The sequence below is a fragment of the Crotalus tigris genome, unplaced genomic scaffold (genome assembly GCF_016545835.1).
Source record: "Crotalus tigris isolate CLP2741 ecotype Arizona unplaced genomic scaffold, ASM1654583v1 scf7180000017585.4430047, whole genome shotgun sequence".
NCBI lineage: Eukaryota > Metazoa > Chordata > Lepidosauria > Squamata > Viperidae > Crotalus > Crotalus tigris.
In genome coordinates, this window is record NW_024096493.1 from 1,480,487 (window position 1) to 1,491,451 (window position 10,965).

At 37.2% G+C, this 10,965-nt stretch overlaps 1 non-coding gene across 1 annotated transcript; it reads left to right on the forward strand.

Moving 5' to 3' along the window:
* Positions 1 to 502: 502 nt before the first annotated feature.
* On the forward strand, positions 503 to 593 carry LOC120316297. Its single transcript, XR_005558911.1, has one exon. It is a non-coding gene; the product is annotated as a small nucleolar RNA U3 (small nucleolar RNA).
* The last annotated feature ends 10,372 nt before the right edge of the window (positions 594 to 10,965 follow it).

The following is a 10,965-nucleotide window of genomic DNA, read 5'->3' on the forward strand; positions in this document are numbered from 1 at the left end:
ACCCAGCCGGTCCACTTCTTCTGCAGCTGCATTCCAGCCTGCATTTTGCAGTCAGGCCTTTCCGGAAGGCCTATGTAGCTGAGTACCGAGCTATGGATTCAATCGGTTCTTGACTGCAGAGGTCTTGCAGAACCATGGATTCAATCCTCACCTTGGTTCTTGGCTGCACAGGCCTGTGACTGAGAAATGCAGGCCTGGCTGCAGAAGACACTGCCGAAGAAGCGGGCCAGCGAGGAAAGACCTGGCTGCAAGGTTAGTGAGTGCAGGGCATGTGGGGCAGATCCACACCCCCCACCCCCGCCCTAGCTTGATTTTTATGTGTGTGCTTTGCCCCCAAAATAGGACTTATTTTTGGGATAGGGCTTATATTAGTCCCAGCCCCCCCAAATCAAGCTAGGGCTTATTTTTGGGTTAGGCCTTTTTTTGTAAGAAAGAGAGAGAGAGAGAGAGAGAGAGAGAGAGAGAGAGAGAGAGAGAGAGAGAGAGAGAGAGAGAGAGAGGTAAGACTATACTTTCAGGGATCATTTCTATAGTATCCAACTAAAGAAATGCACTCGAAAGTGATCGGCTGTTAATCACAGCAGCAAGGTTGTTAGTAGGACAATGTTGGAAGAAGGAATCTTTGCCTACCTTGCAAGAGTGGTTTTTTAAAGTTTCTTATTTGGCAGAAATGGCAAAGATTTCGGCTTTCTTGAAAGACCAATCGCAAGAGAAGTATTTTTTGGTATGGAAAAAATGGATAGACTTTACACAATATAAGTTGGATATAAAAAAATATCACTTAGCTTTTCAATAACTTATATTTAAAACTTAAGATATTTCATAGACTTTATAGACTTTTTAGACTTATTTTTTCCCTTTTTTTCTTTCTTTTCTTCTTTTCTTTTTCTTTTTTTCTATTTTCTTGTATTTTCTTGTATTTTTGTTTTTTATATATATATTATTGCTAAGTATTTTATAACTTGTTTAATCAATGTATTTAGATTTGTTTATGGTTTATATCTGTTTTAAGACTTTTTGAAATTTTTTTAATTAAGCCTGTATTCAGTTCTGGGAAGGTTGGGGGAGGGTAGGGGAGGGTGGGGGGGTTGGGGAAGGGATTTGTATTGTTTTGTAAAATCTAAAAATTTTCAATAAAAGAAAGAAAGAAAGAGGTGCCAGAACTCACGCACAGCTCCGGCTCTATTCAAAATCCCTTTACGGAGCAGGGGAAACCACTTTAGGGAGCTTCCGAGGTGCAGATCACGTGAGCAGTGTCAACTGACGGATGCCATTGCCGCAGCTTTTGAGAGGGCACTTGTTCGGAGCTGGCATGTCTTCTGCCACCTCATCCTCCTCTGCCTCTGATGACACAGAGTGACCTCCGGAGCCAGAGTGACCAAGGCAGTGGCGGTGCTGCTGCTTTGGGAGTGCGCCTGGTCCATTGAAGAGATTCGCTCCAGGAGTCAGTCCTGGTCCCTGGTGGCCAACAGGGGGGGGGGAAACCAAGGCAGAGAAGAGGGTCTGCTTTCAGGGCCGTGGAAGTGTTTCTGAGTCGACCTTCAATGCCCCCGATTTCCCCGGGCAGCTTCCTTTCACCGAGCCAGAGCTTTACTCGCTCTGGCAGCTTAGAAGGAGCCAGTTCTTCCATTCAAAAAAAGGCGCTGGAACGCCGTTCCATGCATTCTATGACAAAAAAAGCACTCGGCCTTACTTTTGGGGAAACACAGTATTAAGCATGATGACTTTTTGCAAAATGTCAGGTAACAAATATAAACCATTAGGGCTCTAGCAAAAGCTATAGTGTTGTAATAGTGCATGTCATTCAGTAGGGTTCAGATTTTCACACTTGTAATAATAAAATAACAAAGGAAAATTCATAAATTGATTTATTTGTCTTGCAGGGCTCCCATGGGATTGGGAAAGTAGACCCAAGGTCTGTAGAGACCCCACGGGGTGGGAAGCAGAGCATGGAGTGCCTCAAGGATGACGAAGGCCTCAGGATGCACAGGCCAGGCAGGCAACAGCCTGCTCTAGGCCTTCCAGCATCTTCCCTGAAGCACTCTGTGACTCCCTTCATCAGGGAATCCAAGGATGGGAGTCGATAAGCAAGGCAATTGCATGGGGGCCTCACTTAACGAACGTTACAATTGCAGCCACAGTGGATAGGCTCCATTGTGATTGTAAGTCGAGGACTAGTTGTATTAAATATTGAACTATTAAATCTCAGTTGTTCCTTTTGTTTTGTTTTGTTTTATATTGACTTTATAATCACATCATGAAAATCAGCTTTACAAGTAGAGTCATTTATCTGGGTGGCAGAAATGCTTACTAATCGACCAGTACTGCTTTTCAGGATTCATCTTTTAATATATAATACTTGAAAGAAAGTTTCTAAAATCTTTTTAGCTTTTGTCTCATTAATAAAAAAAAAGACAACTATTTCCCTTTTGGAGTATGTTAATCTAAATCTGTAGCCTTTTATATATATATATATATATATATATATATATATATATATATATATATATATATATATATAGTCAGTATTTTTATTTGCATCTCATTTATTCAGCCTGTCACTCTGCATTTTTTCCTCTTTCTCTCTGTTGCATCTTTCAATCATTTCGGTTAGTAGAAAAATATGTGATAGCTAAATTTTCCCATTATGTGTGCTGCAATTTTCTTCTGCCTAACATCTACAGTACCAGTGGGATTTTCTTTTCTTTTCTTTTAAATAAATAAACCCAGTGTAACATTTTAGCTATACAAAATGCCTTTTCTTAAAGGTAAGTCCACTAAGAATAATGTTAAATGTTCTGCCTTGAAGTTTTGAATGTAATACAATTACAGAATACCATTCTCCCAAGCTAACTCTGTGTTACTGTGAAAGGAAGAAAAAGCTGTCAGAGGATGATCTCATTAAGTTTCTTCAGATTGGAAACAGACATATTGAGTGTTATTAAAAGTCAAAGAAATACCATTCTTTAAGATTCACCTGCTCTTAATGGATAATTGGTTAGAGAGAGAGTTAAAATTAATGCTTTAACAATTTTTTCTCACTGCTGAACAACTGGAATTTTTCAGAAGTTTTCATACTTGGCAAAAAAAAATAATCCCTTCTGTTTTTCTCACCTTATTCTCCAAATGATTAAAAATATTTTTAATTACTCTTTATTGAAAGTGATAATACATGTTATTGTTTATTAAACCTTTATACTGCCAAATGTCAGTTTATAATCAAATACAACAACTTACAGAAAGCATCCATGGTAAATCAAACATATGCATAACACATACACTAAACATTAAAGTAAAGATTGCTAGAATATTTTCAACATTAAACATCAAAATAACCACAGTGGGGTAGAAAACACCCAATAACTCAGAGAAATAACCATGGCTATTAAAAACTATCACAAAAATCCATACAACACCTCTATACATCATGACCATCCACCATCAAACGGCCCCCAGAACAACTCTGTTTTCTCTGCTCTCTGGAAGGCTTGTACTGCAGGGGACAATCAAGCACATAGAAAAAGTCTACTCTACAGAATTAGTGCCATTGTGGAGAAGTACCACCTCGTCATCTCTGTCCTTTTGAGCTTGTGAAAATGCTGGAGAAGCTAAAGTCACTCTCTGCTTGATTGTATTAGAAAGATTGTGGCTGAAGGAGGTGATTGTGGAGATACCTTGCGGCCAAGTCATGTAGGGCTTTGCAGGTCAAAAATACAGCATTTTGAATTGTATTTAGAAGCCTATCAGCAGTCTACGGAAACCCTTAATTACAGATATAATGCGCCGCTGATTATTAATATTTGCCAACATTCTGCACTAACTGAAGCTACGGGTGGTTTTCAATGATGCGCCCTTGTAATGCACATTGTAATAGTTCAGGTGTGTCTTAATAAGAGGATGAGTCACTGAAACAAAGTCCTCGTGCTACAGAAGTGCCAAAATTGGTATATCAGCCATACCTGGCACAAGGGACCTTGGGCCCAGCTTCTATCTCTCCTTTAACAGGAGCCATGAATGCTGGAGAACCGCCACCTCATGAATTTGCTCTCTTAAGGACAGTGCCTCTCCCTCAAATGATATTATTGGGATTAATCAAGGTCTTCAATGGACAGTAAAGTCTGTCTTGCTTGGATTCAATTCCAACCTGTTTAGTAGCATTCATGGTATTATCTGTATGGCCCAGTATATTGATGATACTATACCTGGTGAAATATATGTTACATAACATAGGAGAGAGAATTAGTGGCTGTGTTTTGAGGGATATGTCCCTATGATAATATCATTTTCCTTAGGTCCTTGTCTACCAAGGAAAAAATGAAAATGAGAAAAGGCCCTGAACACAGTAAGATTGTCAATTATATAAAGAATATCATAAATAAGATAAGCCATATCTGCTAGAAGAGGTCACGTACCAATGCAAGTCTCCATTCAAGGGAATTTAAAAGAATACAACAGCATATACAGGTAGTCCTCGACTTACGACCACAATTGAGCTCCAAATTTCTGTTGCTAAGTGAGACAGTTGCTAACTGGGTTTTGCACTATTTTATGACCTTCCTTGCCACCGTTGTTAGGTGAATCTTGCTTCCCCATTGACTTTACTTGTCAGAAGTCTACAAAAGGGGATCCCATGACCCAGGGACATCGCAGCCATCATAAATATGAGTCAACTGCCAACCATCTGAATTTTGATACATGACCATGGGGATGCTGCCACAGTCGTGTGTAAAATAGTCATAAGTCACTTTTTTTCAGTGCTGTTGTAAATTTGAATGGTCACTAAATGTACTGTTGTAATTTGAGGACTATCTGTATTTTCAAACGACATAAAGAATAACATTCAGAATATCACAAACCTATTATGTTTCAATTGTATCAAAATAATGTAAGATTCATCCCACTTTTCAAAAGCTGTTTATATATATATTCAGACAGATTTCATGTAGCTACTTTGATTAGGATGCTTTGGCTTCAGTGCTAAAATGAACGCAGCGGGATTTTATCAGGTTTGCTAGTAGTGAACAGAAGAAAAATCCCTTCTGTGTGAACCCCTCACATTCTAGATAAACTCCAAACTATAACTCAGATTTGTGCTTCAAATGGAGCAGAAACATATTGAAGCATCACAGTTATCATGAGATAATTGAGAACTGGAAACTCCTCAAGACTGTTCCTACTGCTGCCATTCCCCGTAGTAATTGCAAGAGGAAACATTGTATTTAAATCTGGCAACCTTGAAATGAATGTAAAGTGTCTTTTTTTCCCTTCATAAAATTTTATAACACTTGACCAAATTGTTTCGTGCTATGAAAGAAAAAGCAGGTTTGTAAATCTAGCTTGCCAGCTTGCAAATCAGAAATTAGGACTCAATGTAGCATATGCAGATGGCGCCAAGGCCGAGGGGAAATACAGCTCAGCGTCTCGGCTAGAATGTGGCTTACTTCTCTAATCAATTTTCAGTGTTTCTAACATATGTTTCCTTTGGGAAGGAAATGGGTTGAGTGAGGCAGGAAGGTAGCAAAAGGAGGTTGAGGAGCAAAGAAGAACTGAACCGCTTAACTGTTCGGATACATACCAATAGAAGAGAATATTTGTAGCTCAGAATCGAAATCAGTTTGGTACTCTCTGAGCTTGGTGATTTTCTTGCAGGCATTTCATTAGAAAATTACCAAATAATGTGTATAATAACAAAAGCTACTTATGAAGGATTAGATCACAGAGAGCAAGGAATGGTTAACATTTAAAGAAGGAGAGGTTCTTATGCTCTCTGAGCTTGCTTGTTTTCATGCAGACGTTTCATTACTCAAACTAGGTAACATCATCAGTGCTAGTAAGGAATGGGGTGTAGGAAGACCATTCCTTACTAGCACTGACGATGTTACCTAGTTTTGGCAATGAAACTTCTGCAAGAAAGCAACCAGGCTCAGAGAGCACCAAGGACCCTTCATTTCAACCCTGAGTTACAAATATTCTCCATTATCAAAGAAGGAGGGATAATCAGAGCCTTTTTATGGGAATCTGTTCTGAAAGTAAGTGAGAATAGTTAAACAGGGAGATTTTAGCCATGGAAAAGAACTTAAAATAAAAGTTATTAAATTATCTGCAGAGAAACTGAAATGGGAAGGAATATTTTAGAGATCTGAATGAGAATCAGAGTGAGATGTTATTGCATAAAAATGGGTGCCATGTTAGTAAATTATGCTTTTTATCAAGATGTTTAAAAACTGTACGGCTGAAAGTACAGTAGATATTGGGGAATGTCTTTAATCTGATGACTTGGATGGTCCAGAATGGAATAGTGATCTGACTGCTGATATTAATAGACTATTTCAGCACCATAGCATTTCTGTTGTGGTCATTTCATTGGTGTAATAATAGATTTATGGGTTTACTTCAAAGTGTTATACTTATCCCACTAGACTTGGCTCTCCCTTACGTTCAGGACTGATTTTTCTGAAAGGATTCAGTGCATTCTGTGAGGGTCTTTCCAGGAGGAGATGCTTACACACCCAAAGCTATGCAAAGTCAAAGCAGTAGGGATTCTAACCCTTGGCAATTCTTCTCAATAGCAGTTGCAAGTGGTGTGGAATAAAATTTCACTCTGACAACGATATCTCAGTGGCATTGAAATAAATGCTGTAAAAGTTAGAATTTTTTAAAAAATTGAAAAACAAGTAATAAATGCATTGAGAATGATGAAAAATAGTAATGTTATAAGCATCGATAGTAACTCAAGAAATATACTATAGAGCTGTGTAATCTGTTTAACAGGGTTAACTGTTTAACTAATTATTTGTGTGATGAATAAAAGAAAAATCTAGGATTGTTCCTCCGTACAAAGGAAAAATAGCAAACACGTATGTAAAAAAAAAACCCACAAAAGGCTTAGTGTGTATTATTTTCCTAGCAAGCTATTTCACAGAGTTCTGACTGAAATGGTGCAAGAGGTGAGAATGAACAATACTATTTGTTGAATTGAATTGAACAGCTGCAGTGTGACTGTTTTCCAGGCAGTTAGCTCAGGTCATATTTGTTTGCTCTTCATCAAGGCATTGAGATAGGCGTAAATGTGAGGGGGGGGGGAATGTTCATTGTACTTTTGTTGATTTAAGGAAAGCATACACTGAAGTGAATAGGCTTAAATTATGCTTTGAATGAATATGGAGTTGAAACTTGCTTGCTGAATGTGATAAGAGTGGGGCATGATGGAAGTAAAGGGTGCATGCAAATATGGGAAACGTGTGGCAAATAATTGAAGAGCAGTAAGACAAAGATGTGCAATGTCTGCTTATTTGCTTAATGTATTTATGGATAAATGAAAGCGAGTTGGTAACATTAGAGATGTGTGGGGACATGAATATATGTGTATGTTCATATGCAAATCGTGCTGTGCTGTTTGCTTAGAACCTAAAGGGTTTGCTTCAAATGGGAGATAGGCTATAATGTGCAGTGAGAAGTGTGAATCTGAAAATTAATACCAAACACTGTAATAATTTGACAAGGAAAAAGGAGTGAACAATTGCAAAATATGCATAAAATGGCAAAAATTAGAAAAAGTGAATGAATATCTATACCTTGGTAGAATGTTTAATTAAAATGGGAAACAAATGAAGACATTTTAATACATGCTGGTAAAAAGGGGGTTGGAGGCAGGTAGTTTGTTGTGAAGTGTCAAAAGTGAAAATGGTTGTGTAAAAGAATTCACTTCTGCCTATTTTGGTATACGAAAATGAGTTTGAGTACATAATGAAGTGAGACTGAGATATATGAGAAGTGTGTTTGATACAATGAGAAGAGACAGGGTCATGAATGTATAGGTGCCAAATGAATAACCATTGAGTACCAAAGAAATCAATTAGTGTGAAAGGAATATATTAAGGTGGTTTATTCATCTAGAGCAGGGGTGTCAAATTGCCATCCCATGGGCCGGACGCGTCACCAGGAAACCATGCCCACCCCATTGCCGGCAATGGAGAAAAAGCTCTGATACATCGTGCAACATCATGTGACGTCACGATGTCCGATCTAGAGGCAATCAATGAGGATCAAATTGTAAAACAAATACATGAAGAGGATGAGCAGTAAGAGGAGGCTTAGAAGGCTGTAGTTGGATGGAGCCAATGAGATCCTCAAAAAGAGAAAAAGTGAGAATATTGAAGAATAAGGCAATAAATGAATTGGTAGACGCAAGAATCATTTGCAATGTTTAAAATGTGAAGACAGATATCCTGAACAATGTTGACAGTTCTAGCTATGTTTCTTTTGTCTTTCTTATGTCATGCCAATAAATAAATAATTTTAAAGAGAATAGTATGATAGATATTTACACAGGTATGTTTTAAAAGAAAATCTCAAAGTAGTAAACCCATTGAATTTAAAATTTATACTTAAGGAAGCATGCATAAGACTGTGTTATTTAGATGTTCAAAATCCATACCAAAATGGAAGCAGATCTTATTAGTCCTTTCAGCACTTTTATTTTGAATGATGATATTAATGTTTTTCAGAATTATTGATTAATGTCATTTGAAATAAATCAGGATTGTTAAATGTTTTCATAAAAGCACATGAATTATTTTTTAGTAAGAACTATTAGAGCAGACAAGGTAAAGGGAATTTAAAAAAACTCAGCAGTAGACCATAAAATACAAATGGAGCTTTCTTTTTTTCAGAAATTCAGGAGAACATGAACGCTATATGAGATAATATTGATGCTTAATTAAAACAAACGCATCCACTAGGAGACAAAAATCCATCCAGAACAATAAATATAACACTTCTTGACTTCTTCTGCCACCAAATCAAATAACTTGTTAATTACAAAAGGATGAACAACTGCTGAAATGGTTTTAAACACAGACTATCAATAGAATGTGATAACATCCAATAGAGTCAAGAAATGTTTTAGATGAGCCCAGGTTCACATCCAAGGATAGTGTGAGATGATTATAAGACAAGACTTACTTACTTACTTACTTACTTCCCTCCCTCTCTCTCTGCAGTAAATTGAAAAACACATAAACAACCATTAGTGAAGAATTAATCTTATAATCAAAAGCAGCAGCATTTTAGGATAACTTTCATATCAAAGTTTCCAGAGAATAGCGCAGATTGTGGTACCATTTCTTAAATGGATCCATCACATATGGAAGGTGGTATTTGTTTTGGAAGCCTCTTCATTTGGCCAGTTTGGGTAGGCCAACTGTCTTCATGGAGAAATATTAGATTATAACATATAACCATTAATTTTTGCCAGTTTTTGAGTTAATGGATGCCAGGTGCTATGAGATGGGGAAGGGAGAATGGGCAGTAGAGTTTGGCCTTAGAACAAATATTAGAAAAGTAACAGGCAAGCTACTTTGCAAGAATGGTTTTTTAAAGTTTCTTATTTGGCAGAAATGGCAAAGATTTCGGCTTTTTTGAAGGATCAATTGCAAGAGAAGTATTTTGCGGTATGGAAAAAATGGATAGATTTTATACAACATAAGTTGGATATAAAAAAATATTATTTAGTTTTTTAATAACTTATATTTAAAATTTAAAATATTTTATAGACTTTACTTTTTTTATTTTTACTTTTTACTTTTATTATACTTTCTTTTATCTTTTTCTTTTTTCTTCTTTATTTTTTTTCCTTTTAAGCATTTTTCTTTTGGTATTTATGTTTTTCTATATATATATTATTGTTAATTATTTTATAATTTGTTTAACTAATGTATTTAGATTTATTCATGGTTTATATCTTTTTTAGGATTTTTTGAAGAAATTTTAATTAAGCCTATATTCAGCTCTGGGAAGGTCGGGGGAGGGAATGGGAGGGTTGGGGAAGGGTTGTTTTGTTTTTGTAAAATTTTCAAAAAATTTTCAATAAAAATGTATTTATAAAAAAAAAAGTAACAGGCAAGGTGAGATATGGTCAGAGGCTCCATGACTATTACATGGAGAGGAAGCTAGCTGTGATTGGTTTTCCTTCCTTTAATCCAGACCTGTCAAACTCGCAACATCATGTGATGTCGTACAACGTATCGGGACGGTTTTGCCATTGCCGGCAATGGGGTAGGTGCGGCTTCCGGATGATGCGCCCGGACCGCGGGCCAGCAGTTTGACACCCCTGCATCTAACCAAGGAAATCTAGGTGTCAATGAAGATGCCCCATTCATCCTAAAAGTCCACTTTTAAAAAAAAATGCCAGATTAATTGTAAGTAAAAATTCTAGTATTTATGGTTCATTTCTGGATGAAATTATTGAGCAGGCACATATTGCAGAGATCTACATGAGGAAGGAATTAATCTCTCCTGACTTTGTCTATTGTTGACCTGGCTATAATCTCTAGAGAGTATATCCCATTGACCAGAAGACAGTCTAACGGTCTGACAGTTTTGACTGATCTTTGCTGCATCTGAGTGACAGGAACAGTGTATGAATAGTGTTAATCGACTTTGTTGCCCAAATAGGCCTTTTTGAGTTAGGGAGAATTCTGGAAAGGCAGTGGACTATCCTAGACTTCTTGTCATGGAAAATGTCATTGTTCATGCTGAAGATTCCCAGCTACAAATGGCTCAAATTTTTATGTTGGCTGTGACAACTATGGACTTATCTTAATTGATATCTTTTCCCAGATATGCATGTGGTAGGGCAAGTGCAGTGTTCTCTTTGGCTGACGTTCATAATCTGAAAGTGGAGAAGGTTTCTGTTTTGTTGCTGTGGACAAACTCTCTGACTTGTTTTAAACTGGCAGCTCCTATAACACTTTGCAAGGTGGGGGATTTGTTAAATCATTTCAAAGGATCCTTATGGTTTTCTGAAAGCTCTTTGGAAATTACTGCCTAGCCTGTCACTACCACTGGCATGCTGGCTCAGGAATTCTGGGCGTTGAAATCCACCGGTTGTAAAATCGCAATAGTTGCCCACTTCTGGGTTAACTCCTGGCTGATTACTGAAAAAATGAAAATGACTCAGGCAAT